The sequence below is a fragment of the Molossus molossus genome, unplaced genomic scaffold, assembly GCF_014108415.1.
Source record: "Molossus molossus isolate mMolMol1 unplaced genomic scaffold, mMolMol1.p scaffold_m16_p_4, whole genome shotgun sequence".
Taxonomy (NCBI): Eukaryota; Metazoa; Chordata; class Mammalia; order Chiroptera; family Molossidae; genus Molossus; species Molossus molossus.
In genome coordinates this window covers 67,975,033-67,989,018 of record NW_023425377.1, presented here as the reverse complement: position 1 = coordinate 67,989,018, position 13,986 = coordinate 67,975,033, and the positions used below count along the sequence as shown (strand labels likewise).

Genomic DNA, 13,986 nt, shown 5'->3' with positions numbered 1-13,986 from the left:
CCTTTCAGCGTTGGGATCTCCCTTGATTGATTATTTGGTACCAGGGCAGGGGGTCATTAGCCAGTGCAACAGGTCCTGAGGTCAGCTGTGGGGTCACTTGTCTGGTTTTACTGCTGTTCTGGGCCTGGAGCCAAAATACAATTGAGGCCTAGATGTTATCTCTAGGGAGGAAAGGTCAAGGGGTCCAAACTGCAAGATCACCAATATGCTAGGGGAGGAAAAGTCACCCTGGGGGCAAGATCCCACTCTGCAATTGTCCTTTGCTAGTCACCCGGGGCGTTCCACCCTGGTGACCTTCTACACCGAGCCCATAGTCCTTACTCTCCTTTGTGTCTAACGGCCTACCGCATTTTCAACTCTAAATATATGATAATTCGTAGAATAAGTAGATAGTACAAATAACTAGGTAAAACCAAGAGAGCTGTATCTGACTCTGTCATGTTACAAATGGGCATCTCACCATCCCTCAAGTGTCCCTGTTTCCTCTATAAAAATAGACCATAATCAGTCAGGTGTTTTAGTCTACTCAGAATGCTATTACAAATTACCATAGATTGGGTGGCTTAAACACCAGACATTTCGCTTGGCCGGTGTGGCTCAGTGGATTGAGCATTGTCCCGTGGACTGAGAGGTCTGGTTTGACTCCTGGTTGGGGCACACGCCCGGGTTTTGGGCTTGATCCCCAGTGGGGGTTGTGCTGGAGGCAGCTGATCAATGTTTCTCTCTGACATCCATGTTTCTCTCTCTCTCTCCCTTCTTTTTTTCTCTAAAAAATCAATAAAAACTTATTTATTTATTTATATTTTTTTATCCTTACCCGAGGACACTTTTGCATTCATCCTCAGATAGAGCGGGAGGGAGAGAGAGAGAAAGAGAGAGAGAGAAACATCGATGTGAGAGAGATACATCAACTGGTTGCCACCCACAAAACCCCAACCGGGGCCAGGGACAAACTTCAACCGAGTTACGTGCCCTTAGTGGGAACTGAACCCAGGACTCTCCGGTCCGTGGGCTGACGCGCTAACCTCTGAGCCAAACTGGCCAGGGCAATAAAAACATATTAAAAACAAAAAACAAAAACAGATGTTTCTTACAGTTTGGGAGTCTGGGAAGTTCAAGATCAAGGCACTGGCATATCCAATATCTGGTAAGGGTTCTCTTCTTGGTTTGCAGATGGCTGTGTTCTCCTTGTAACCTCACATGGCAGAGAGCAGAGAGAGATCTTTCATCATCTCCTCATTTTATAAGAGCACCCAGCATGAGGGACCCACTCTCATGACATAATCTAATACTAATCACTTCTCAAAGGCCCACCTCCAACCCAGCCAATGTGGCTCGGTGGTTGAGTATTGACCCATGCACCAAGAGGTTGCTGATTTGATTTCTGGTCAGGGCACATGCCCAGGTTGTGGGCCAAATCCCCAGTGGGGGGCATGCTGGAGGCGGCCAATTGATGTTCAATCTCAAAGGCTCATCTCCACATACTATCATGTTGGGAGTTAGGATTTTTTAAATAATATTTTTCTTTATTGATTTTTAGAGAGAGAGGAAGGGAGAGGGAGAGAGATAGAAACATTGATGAGAGAGAACATCGATTGTCCGCCTTCTCCATGCCCCGCACTGGAGATTTGGCCATAACTTGGGCATGTGCCCTGACCAGGAATCGAACCAACGAAATCTTGGTGCATGGGTCGACGCTCAGTCACTGAGCCATACCAGCCAGGTAGGAGTTAGGATTTTAACATATGAATTTGAGGGGACACAAAAATTGAGTCTATAACATCAGAGTAGACATGAATTCATTCAACAAACACTTGCTGAGGCTTACTGTGTCTGTCCCTAAGCTGCACTCTTCAAAAACAGAGATGCAAAGGCCTATGCCTTGCTGTAAGGAGTGCCCTGGGAGAGGAAAGGAAGTGCCCTGGGGACTCAGAAGTCAAGGAGGGCTTCCTGAAGGAGAGAGATTTGTCTGGGGCCTTGAAATACACAGGGAGGATTAAAAGATGTCTTGGAAAGTATTCCAGATGGAGACCACAGCGTGGACATGTGAATATTTGGTAAACAGGAGATGGAGATCATCAGGGACTATCTTATTATTATTTTTTTTTTTATCCTCACCCGAGGACATTTTTCCACTTTTTATTCAGATAGAGCAGGAGGGAGAGAGAGGAAGAGAGAGAGAGAAACATCGACGTGAAAGTGAAACATTGAGTGGCCGCCACCCGCACGACCCAACCAGGGCCGGGGACAAACTGCAGCCAAGGTATGTGCCCTTAGCGGGAACCGAAGCCGGGTCTCTCCAGACTGCAGGCTGAAGCTCTAACCGCTGAGCCAAACCGGCCAGGGCCATCAGGGACTATCTTAGAGGCTGCCTTCCACACTCATGAATACTATGTGTCGTGGTTATCATCTAACCACTCAGCCTCAGTTTCCCCATCTGTGCTCCAATCTGAGCCACAATCCACTACCTCTCATTATTACAGAGATAGCTGGGGATGATCCCTTTTCTTTTTTTTTTTTTTTTCTTATCCTCAACTGAGTACATTTTTTCCCCTGATATTTTGTTCAGATAGAGTGGGAGGGAGAGAGAGAGAAAGAGAGAGAAACATCAACATGAAAGGGACACATCGAGTGGTTGCCACCTGCACGATTCAACCAGGGCCAGGGACAAACTGCAACCGAGGTACGTGCCCTTAACGGGAACCGAGCCCCGGGTCTTTCTGGACCGCAGGCTGATGCTCTAACCGCTGAGCCAAACCGGCCAGGGCGGGATGATCCCTTTTCTAATCCATCAGTCTGACCACCTCTGACTATGGTTTCAAAGCCCTCCAGAATATTCCAGCATGTTCTAATGAAAAACAACAACAAACACATTAGAAACAGTAATGCCCATCAACAGGAGGATGAGCAAATCGCTCTATAGTCATACGATAGGTTACCATACAGCATTGAAAATGAACAAACTATAGCATGAACAAATCTCAAAACCACCTTGAGTGTAAAAAGCAAGTGTCAGAATACTTACAGCAGGTTCCCCTTTATATAACAGCAAAAAATCATACAAACCTAACAGTATATTGTTTTGGGATGCATATTTATACAGTAAAACCATCACACAAACTAAGAGAATGATGAACACAAAATGCAATATCATGGCTTCCCTTTGTGGAAAGAGGGAAAGAGAAATAACTGGGTGGGGTACAGGGAGCTTTCAAATACTGGAAATGTTCTATTTCTTAAGCTAGATCAGGGTCATCTGATTTTGTATGACCCATGAGCTAAAAATGGATTTTACATTTTTATAAATACATTTTTTAAATTGATTTTTTTAGAGAGAGAGAAGAAGGGAGAGGGAGAGAGATAGAGACATCGATGAGAGAGAACATCGATTGGCCACCTCCTGTATGCCCCATACTGGGGGGTCGGGCCCACAACCTGGGCATGTGCCCTGACTGAGAATTGAACTGGCGACCTCTTGGTGCATGGGTCAATGCTCAACCACTGAGCCACATCAGCCGGGCAGGATTTTACCTTTTTTGAAAGGGGGTGGGGGTGGGGGATGGGGGAATTCAAAGAGGAAGCCTATTTCATAACAAGTGAAAATTATGTGAAATTCAGCCCTAGCCAGGTGGCTCTGTTGGTTGGAGCATTGTCCTGTACACCAAAAGGCTGAGGGTTTGATTCCTGGTTAGGACACATACCTAGGTTGTGGGCCAAATCCCTAGTGGGGGGCATGTAGGAGGCAGCCAATTTATGTTCTTTCTGATAAATATTTCTCTCTCTTCCTCTCTCTCTCTAAAAATCAATAAAGAAAAAATAATAATAATGCTCATGATGGTCACTGCCTTAGTCAATGATTTCATGGGCTTTAAAAATAAAAAATAAAAGAAAATTTTGTGAAATACAAATGTCAGTGTCAGAAACAAAGTGCCATTGACACACATGCACACTTGTTTGTTTACACATTTTCTATGGCTGCTTTGAGCTACAATGAGAAAGTTGAATAATTGAGCCAGACACTGATCTGAAAAGCTGAAAATATTTGCTTCCTGGTCCTTTATAGAAAAAGTTTACTAGATGGTGGGTATATGTTCATTTTGTTCTTTCTTATACCTTATATCTAAATTTTATATCTTTATCTAATATGGAGACTCTACAAACAATATGCAGTCCTTACAACATGCCTCTCCAGGGGAGGACCCTTCTTGGCCTCTTCCAGCTTCTGGTGGCTCCAGGGGATCCTCAGCTGGTGGCCACATCACTCCAATTGTTTTCCTCTATTGTCACATAGCCTTCTCCTCCTCTGCGTCCCTGTCTTCTCCTCCTCTTCTAAGGACACTTGTCATTAGATTTAGGGCCCATCTTGGTCATCCAGGATGATCTTATATTGACATCTCTAAACTAATTACACCTGCAAAGACTTTTTCCAAATAAGGTCACATTCACAGGTTCTGGAGGATAGGACATGGACATATCATTTTAGCAGATCTACACTTGGCTCCATTAAAATCTATTGGTTTTGCCTGGCCGGTGTGGCTCAGTGGTTGAGCGTCGACCCATGCACCAAGAGGTCTCAGGTTTGATTCCTGGTTAGGGCACATGCCCAGGTTGTGGGCGCAATCCCCAGTGGGGGGCATGCAGGTGGTGGCCAATCGATGTTCTCTCTCATCAGTGTTTCCATTTTTCTCTCCCTCTCCCTTCCTCTCTCTCTAAAATCAATAAAGAAAAAAATTAAAAAATAAAATCTATCAGTCTTACTGTATAGTTTTATTAATCAATGTTACCCAATAAATTCAGTTTTTAAAAAAGGAAAGGAAAGCAAAAAAGGGACATTTGAAAACAAACAAAAATCTGTTGGTCTGTCTTGCACTCTGAATGGACCCCTCTCCACAATGATTGTAACATCATGCATCAGTTATGTGAGGTTGTCACATTTTATTATTCAATGTCAGAGAGTCACAGTCTTTTTAAATTGATTTTAGAGAGAGAGGAAGGGAGAAGGAGAGAAAAACATTAATGGGAGAGAGACACAAAGAAACATGGATCGCCTGCCTTCTGCGTGCCCCCTACTGGGGATAGAACCTGCAACCCGGATACATGCCCTGACAGGGAATTGAACTGGAGACCTCTTGGTGCACAGGACAGTGGTCAACCAATTGAGCAACACTGGCCAGGGCCAGAGAGTCACATTCTTCTTTTTTTTTTTTCCTTTATTGATTTTAGAGAGAGAGGAAGGGAGAGGGAGAGAGAGAGAGAGAAAATCGATGAAAGAGAACATCGATTGGCCTCCTCCTGCACCTCCCACATGCCCCCCACTGGGGATTTGGCACACAACCTGGGCATGTGCTCTGACAGGAAATCAAACTGGTGACCTCTTGGTGCACGGGTCGATGCTCAACCACTGAGCCACACCAGCTGGGCTCACATCCTTTTTTTTAAAGTCTCAATTTGAAACATTTTCTTTTTTTTTTAAATTTCCAAATAAATTTTATTTATTTTTTTCTTAATTAATTAATTTATTTTTGTTACAGATGTTTCTCCCCCCCCTCCCCCACTGATTCTCCCCTCCCCCTCCCTCCCCACCTGGGCTCACATTCTTTAATATCACCACCGATCTAGCCAGACAAGCTTTTTTTTTTGGTATGTGCCCTTAGTGGGAACCGAACCCAGGACTCTCTGGTTTGCAGGCCGACACACTCCAACCGCTGAGCCAAACAGGCCAGGGCCAGACAAGCTTTTAAGTATCAGAAAGCAGTCAAGTTCACAGTGGTGGATACAGATTTTCGAAAATTCTGATTTTCTCTTGAAAGCTTGAATTTTATCTTGGCAACAATAACCGACAGTTGTTTTCCTTGGAGTGACAGGCTCATTTTATTCACTTTTGAGAAAGTGTCTGCCTAACAGCTAAGTCTAACCCATAGTTTGTTAGACATTTCAAGAAAAATGGTGCTCCCTGAAAAAAAGGCCAGGTTGGACTCCAGAGTTTGTTCAAGTACTTTTCCTAGAGACAGTCATTGAACTTAAAACTCAGTTGGAGGGCTTTATATGTACTTTCCACCTTGTCATGCAAAATATTAAGAAGACATAGACTTTTTCCAACCTGGGCCTGGCAGAATGGCTCCCACAAAGAATGGTGGTGAGAAGGGCATTTAGCCATCAACAAGGTAGTGACCAGAAAATACACCATCATCTTTCACAAATGCATTCATGGAGTGGGTTTTTAGAAGGATGACTCTAGGACACTCAAAGAAATCTAGAAATTTGCCATAAAAGAGATGGGAACTCTAGCTGTGCTCACTGACGCCTGGCTCAACAAAGCTGTCTGAGCCAAAGAAATAAAGAATGTTCCGTATGGTATCCGGGTGTGGTTGTCCAGAATTCGTAATGAGGACGAAGATTCACCAAACAAACTCTATACATTGGTTACCTACGTACCTGTCCTCTCTTTTAAAAAATCTATAAAAATTTAATGTGGATGAGAACTAACTGGTGATTGTTGAATGAAGTTATAGAACTACATATACACACACACACAAACATGGAGTCACATTTTATGGGGTGAATTGTGTCTCCCTAAAAGATATGTTGAAGCCCTAACCTCCAACACCTATGAATGTGACCTTATTTAGAAACAGAATCTTTGCAGATGTCATCAAGTTAAGTTGAGGCCACAAGGTGGGGCCCTAATCCAAGGTGACTGCTGTCCTTACTAGAAGAGGAAAGTTGAACTCATATATAAGGAGGAGTAGGCCGTATGATGATGGAGGCAGAGATTGGAGTGATGAGTTTCCAAGCCAAGGAACACCAAGGATTGACAGCTATCACCAGAAGCTGGAAGAGGCAAGGGAGGATCCTTCCCCAGAGGCTTCAGAGGAATTATAGCCCTGCTGACACCTTGATTTCAGACTTCTGTCCTCCTCCAGAACCATGAAAGAACAAATTTGTGTTGTTTTAAGCCCCCCAGGTTGTGGCACTTTGTTATGGCATGCCCAGGAAACAAATCCATCACCCAAATATCATGACTGGACAGAGACTGGTACATGAAATGGAGAGAACTTTTAATACACAGGACAATCTGGATGAATCTGAAAAGCATTGCTCTGAGTAAAATAAACCTGTCTCAGAAGGTTGCATGTCATATGATTACATACATGTGACTTTCTCCAATAGACACACCTATCATGACAGAGAACACATCAATGGTTGCCAGGGGGTGGGGAGGTATATGAGTACAAAGGTGACAGAGTGAGGGAGCTTTTGGGGATGACAGAGCTGTTCAGGTCAGTATCCTGATTGTGGTGGTGAGTACGTGAATCTGTACATGCCTCAAAACTCAGCTAAAATTCACACTGGAAATAAAAGTCTATTTTACTGTATGTACATTATAAAAGAACATGATAAAATGAATGGGGTGGGAAAAAGATGTACAAACTATGCTGTTGTTTGTTCCTTAAATGGTTGAATCCCAGAGTATTGATCTGATTTAGAGCTCCTTAAGCTGGACTTCATTGGCCTCTTTCAAATCCAAGGACAGGAATTAGAGATTCTATGGACTGCCTAAGATTATAGGCAAAATTGTGTGCACGTCATTTTCTAGAAAAGGGTCCCAGGCTTTTATTGTGGAGGATAAAGTGTGATCTGTGACCCCAAAAACTTAGGAACCACAGGGCAAACATTAGGCCAACTGTTGATTTCCAAAGGACTGTCATTCTAGACCCTGCCAGGTTAAGTTCAGTGCAAGGCATTGGGAGAGGAAACAAGCCAGAGACTTCCAGGATAGGGCACAGATCAGCCGGGGATACAGGTGGCTAAATGTGGTCACCAACAAGGGTTGGCATGAGGCTTAAATTAAACCACATTAAAGTGATTAATTCAAAATACAGACAACAATGGACCTGGTTTCCCCATCTGTGAACCGGCAACACTCAGAGGGAGACGGGATCCAAGCCAAGACTGGGGAGAGGCACTCACCTCTGGCAAGACAATTGGGGTGCAAAAAATCAACAACTAGTGATCAAGCTAATTTTTCCAATTTAAATCCTTTTTTTATTTTATTCTCACCCGAGGACATTTTGTTTTTGCATTTATCTTCAGATAGAGCGGGAGGGACAGAGGGAGGAAGAGAGAGAGAGAAACATAGATGTGAGAGAGACATACCAACTGGCTGCCACCTGCCTGACCCCAACTGGGTCCGGGGATGCACCGCAACCGAGGTAAACACCCTTTGCGGGAACCGAAACATAACTTTCTGGTCTGTGGGCTGACACTCTAACGGCTGAGCCAAACCTGCCAGGGCTTAAATTTTTTTTTTTTATAATTTATATTTTATATATTTATTTATTTATTTACTTACTTATTTATGTTTTATCCTCCCCTGAGGACCTCGAGGACATTTTTGCATTTATCTTCAGATAGAGTAGGAGGGAGAGAAGAGAGAGAGAAAGAAACATCAGTGTGAGAGAGACACATCAAGTGGTTGCTACCCACACAACCCCAACCAGGGCCGGGGACAAACTGCAAGCAAGCGGAACCAAACCCAGGAACTCTCTGGTCTGCAGGCCAACGCTGTAACCGCTGAGCCAAACCAGCCAGGGCTTAAATTCATTTTTTAAAGTTGAGGTTAAATTCACATAACATAAAATTAATCAATTTTAAGTGTGCAGTGCAGTGGAACTTAGTACATTCACAATGTTGTGCAACTACCACTATTAGCTAGTTCCAGAACATTTCATCATGCCCAAAGGAGATCCTATCCCCATTGAAGTCACTCCCCAAACTCCTTCCCCAAACTGCTGGCAACCACGAATCCACTTTATGTCGCTATGCATTTGCTTGTTCTGGACATTTCATATAAATAGAACCATACACCATGTGGCCTTTTGTGTCTGGCTTCTCTCCACAGCATAATGTTTTTGAAGTTCATCCATGTTGTAGTATATGTCATTATTTCATTCCTTTTTACAGCTGAATAATATTCCATTGTGTGGATGGACCACACTTTGTTTATCGATTCATCAGTCAGTGGACACCTGGGTTTGTTTCTACCTTCTGGAAACTGTGAATAATGCTGCTATGCACATGTGTGTATAAGGATTTCTTTGAATACCTGTTTTAGATTCTCTTGGGTGTATATTGTTGACTCTGAGAAAGAAGATACCTACCAAGAAGGGCTTCTGGGTTCAAATTTAAAAACAGACCCTTGTAGCTCTGCTTTTGTGAGAGGTAAACAGAGGCCTCTCACAAAAGCAGAACTTCGGGAGAAGCCTGCACTGAACGGCCTGCCTGCACTATGTTCTTGCCATCTGAACCAATCCTTATAAAAGAGTTTCTGGAATTGTATTTCAACCAGTAGGACTGAGACTTTGCCCATCCAATCGGAACTGTATAACTATAGCCCCATAGTTGCACAATCAGAGGGGCTCCATTCTGAACAATCAGGACAGTGCTTTTTGGACCAATCAAACTGAAGAGTTGGAGCCCTCCTTTGTATGAGGACGGACCATTCCTGGACTTCTCTCTCTATGAGTCAGCTCTCCTCTGGCTCTGGGAAAGCACTTTTCCCTTTCCACGTAAAACTGAAGACTGTGTTTCTTAGTTGGAGAGAGCCACCTTGCCCCAGGGCTGCCTCACAGCTATACTATTTCATAATTGAGATGTTTACACTGAATGAAGTTTCCTTCTTCACCACACCTCAAATTGGGGGTTCCTGTTGGCATTGAATTGGCACCAACAGCTGCTGCGTCCTCTTCCAACGATATTGTCTGACAAAGTCCAGATATGGAGAAGAAAGCTTCAAAAAATGCATCTTCTAGGAAGAGGACGTAGCATGGGGGTGGGATTAATCGATATTACGGGAATTATAATAATTATTATTCTACTATATGACTAACCTGGGAGTAACAAACAATGTATCTGAAATCATGCCTCTTCAATTAAATTCTGAAGAAACTCCAGCATCCCCTGAAACAGCCACTACTGCATGTCCAGACTGTCTTAATAATTAACTAATTCAATTAGGTAAAAGTTTTTCCCCAAAAGACCCTAATAAACAATTCATGGATGAATTATGACAGGTAGAACTAATGGAGGCACCTTATACTCCTGTGCCTCCTCCCCAGATAGAAAGACTATTTCAAGAGAATAAAAGAAAATTGTATCGACCCCTACCCACTGTTCAAGGGTTTCCTTATATAGCCTATTGGATAAAAGGAAAACTATGGTACACACCTAGAGGGGCTAGAAGTGTACAAAAGATTCCTGACCCTCCCTTGCCCTTTACAGGAGCATATAATGAAGATAGAATAAGAATAGTTAACAAAGATGGACTACATGTTCCTTACGCAAGCTTGCCTTCAGGGAACGATTGGCACGCCAAGGTCCCCTTGGTGTTTACACACATGGGAACAAAAGAAATCTCAATCATGCAATTGGATAGGTTTTATAAGAGATGTTGTCCTGAGTTAGCTAGGGAGGTAAATAAAAAAACTAGCTGATCTTAAAACTCAGAACTAGATTTTATTTATTTATTTATTTATTTTATCCTCACCCGAGGACATTTTTCCATTTTTTGTTCAGATAGAGTGGGAGGGAGAGAGAGGAAGAGAGAGAGAGACAGAAACATCGACATGAAAGGGACACATCAAGTGGTTGCCACCCACATGACCAACCAGGGCCGGGGACAAACTGCAACCGAGGTACATGCCCTTAGCGGGAACCGAACCTGGGTCTCTCTGGACCGCAGGCCAATGCTCTAACCGCTGAGCCAAACCGGCCAGGGCCAGAACCAGATTTTAAATAAAGGTCAACTAGTAATCTCAGACAAAGGGCTTATAGAAAACTCTGTCTCACCTTACAGGTTACTCTACTCCCTTCTTCGTATCTATAAACACAAAAAGTTATAAATTAATTCTAATAAAAATGAAACTAATATCCTGGTACTATGGAATGTAACTCCCTGCTTCTTTAACCTTAAATGTTAAATTTATGCCAAAAAAATAAAGTATATAAGCACATAGAAACTTGCAATAAATCAGAACAGTGTCACACTTCCTCTGAGTCGTGTAGTCATCAGTCTCCCAGCGCCAACGCCTTACCACCTTCGGGATACCCTGGATCCTGCTGCAGCTGGACTGCGGCAAACAGCCATCAGTTGACAATACCTAGGGGCACAATTCCTGGATCATGTGCTAATTCTGTGTTTAACTTTTTAAGGACCTGACAGACTGTTTTCCACAGTGATTGTCGCATTTTACATTTCCAACAGGAGGGTACAGGGTTCCAATTCCTCAACATCTTCACAGAATGTTATTTTCTACTTTTTTGACTCTAGCCATCCTCATGGGCATGAGGTGGTGGTATTTCATTATGGTTTCAACTAGCAGACAAATAATATTTTTAAAAAATCCAAATCAACGCAAAAAATTCGTGATGAGAAAAATAAAAGCAGGATTCAGCCTTGATTTCCATATTTCACACACTTGCCTCACTTTATTTAAAATTGTGACATTTCGCCTTTCCACGCTACCCAGAGAGGGTCCCATACGGCATTGTTCTTGTTCCCACGGAACTTAAAGGGAAACTTTCGCAATGTCTGGAGCCCTGGATGTCCTGCAAATGGAGGCGGATGTCCTCAAATTCCTTTCAGCAGGAACCCACTTAGGTGGCACCAACCTTGACTTCCAAATGGAACAGTACATCTATGGAAGGAAAAGTGATGACATCTACATCATAAATCTGAAGAAAACCTGGGAGAAGATCCTCCTGGCAGCTCGTGCCATTGTTGCCATTGGAAACCCTGCTGATGTCAGCGTCATATCGTCCAGGAACACTGGCCAACGAGCTATGCTGAAGTTTGCTGCTGCCACTGGAGCCACTCCCATTGCTGCCACTTCACTCCTGGAACCTTCACCAACCAGATCCAGGCAGCCTCTCGGAGCCGAGACTTCTGACCACCAGCCTCTCACAGAGGCATCTTATGTTAACCTGCCGACCACTGCTCTGTGTAACACAGGCTCTCCTCTGCGCTAGGTGGACATTGCCATCCCTGCAGCAACAACAAGGGGGCTCACTCAGGGGGTCTGATGTGGTGGATGCTGGCCCGGGAAGTACTGCGCATGCGTGGCACCATCTCTGGTGAACACCCACGGGAGGTCATGCCTGGTCTTTACTTCTACAGAGATCCTGAAGAGATTGAAAAGGAAGAGCAGGCCGCTGCTGAAAGGCTGTGGCCAAGGAGGAATTTCAGGGTGAATGGGCTGCTCCAGCTCCCGAGTTCACTGCTGCTCAGCTGGAGGGGGCAGACAGGTCTGAAGGCGGGCAGGTGCCCTCTGTGTCCAGTGAGCAGTTTCCTATTGAAGACTGGAGTGCTCAGCCTGCCACTGAAGACTGGTCTGCAGCCCCCACTGCTCAGGCCCCTGAATGGGTAGGAACAACCACTGAGTGGTCTTAAGCTGTTCTTCCACAGTCTCTGAACAGAGTGGAAATAAGGTTGATGGAAAATAACGTCTAAAATAAATAAATTAATTAATTAACTAATTAATTTAAAGAATTGTGACATTTCATTTATTGCGAATTTTTTCTGCATTGATTTTGATTTTTTTAAATTGCATTAAAATAGTTATCCTTTTACCACAATATAAAATTTTAAAAAATATTATTTATGTATCTTTACTGATTTTTTTTTCTTGTGGCCCCCCTACCCGGAATGTTGTGCCTCAGGACTATGTCTCAGCTGCCTCACCCTCCTACCCCGCTGGGTTACAGGAACTTCTGCCCATTCACGTGACAGCGCCTGTGCTGGCCTCCAGGGGGCGCTGCTTCCCCAATCATGTTCAGCGCGGGCACCTCCTGGGAGGCTGAGTGTGTGATTCCGTTTATTAACATCTCCCAACCTGGATTTCTCTTCTGTAAGGTGAGGATGATGACGTTAGGTGTTAGAGAATGACAGAGTTATGGAAATCCCCTGGCCTCGTACTCAGCACCTACTCAATACAAAATAATCATGACTATTCCCTAAGAGCACAGATGGAAGAATATTTTACACTTTTACTATGGAGAATTTCATACCCAAAAGTAGGCAGAATCATATCAGGAGCCCCCAGTCCCAGCCCTGATCGCCATCACCCCCTAGCTAACTTCACTCGGTCCTCATTGCCATCCAGGATTATTTCTAAGCAAATTTCAGTCATTCTATATATCTTATCATTCTGTAAATATTTTTATTATGTGTCTTCAAAAGATAAAGATTCTTTAAAAATCTAACAATACCATTATCACACTTAAAACTTTAACAAGAATTCTTTTAATACTCACAGGTTTCAAGATGGCCAACAAATAGGCTCAGTTCGGGCAAATTACTGAATTTTTCTGAAGCTGGTTTTTTGTTTTGTTTTTTGTTTTTTTTTTATCCTCACCCGAGGACATTTTTCCATATTTTTGTTCAGATAGAGTGGGAGGGAGAGAGAGAGAGAGAGAGAGAGACAGAGAGAGAGAGAGACATCGACGTGAAAGGGACACATCGAGTGGTTGCCACCCGCACAACCCAACCAGGGCCGGGGACAAACTGCAACCTTGGTACATGCCCTCAGTGGGAGCCGAACCCGGGTCTCTCTGGACCTCAGGCCGACGTTCTAACCGCTGAGCCAAACCGGCCAGGGCTGAAGCTGTTTTTTTTTATCCTCACCTGAGGACTTTTTTTTTTTTTTCATTTATCTTGAGAGAGAGGAGGGAGGAGGAGGAGAGAAAGAGAGAGAAACACCTACATGTGAGAGACACAGCGAGTGGTTGCCTCCCACACGACCCAACCAGGGCTGGGGACAAATTGCAACCGAGGTACGTGTCCTTAGCGGGAACTGAACCCGGGCCTCTCTGGTCCATGGGCCAACACTCCAACCACTGAGCCAAACCAGCCAGGGCCAACGCTGTTTTTCATCATTGCTAAACCAGGGTAGCAAACTGAAGTCTCCAGGTCACTAGGAGTATTGGAGA

General features: G+C 43.9%; 1 pseudogene; it reads left to right on the top strand.

The window, feature by feature from the left end:
• Window positions 1–11,586: 11,586 nt before the first annotated feature.
• Window positions 11,587–12,448, top strand: LOC118615810 (annotated as a pseudogene).
• The last annotated feature ends 1,538 nt before the right edge of the window (window positions 12,449–13,986 follow it).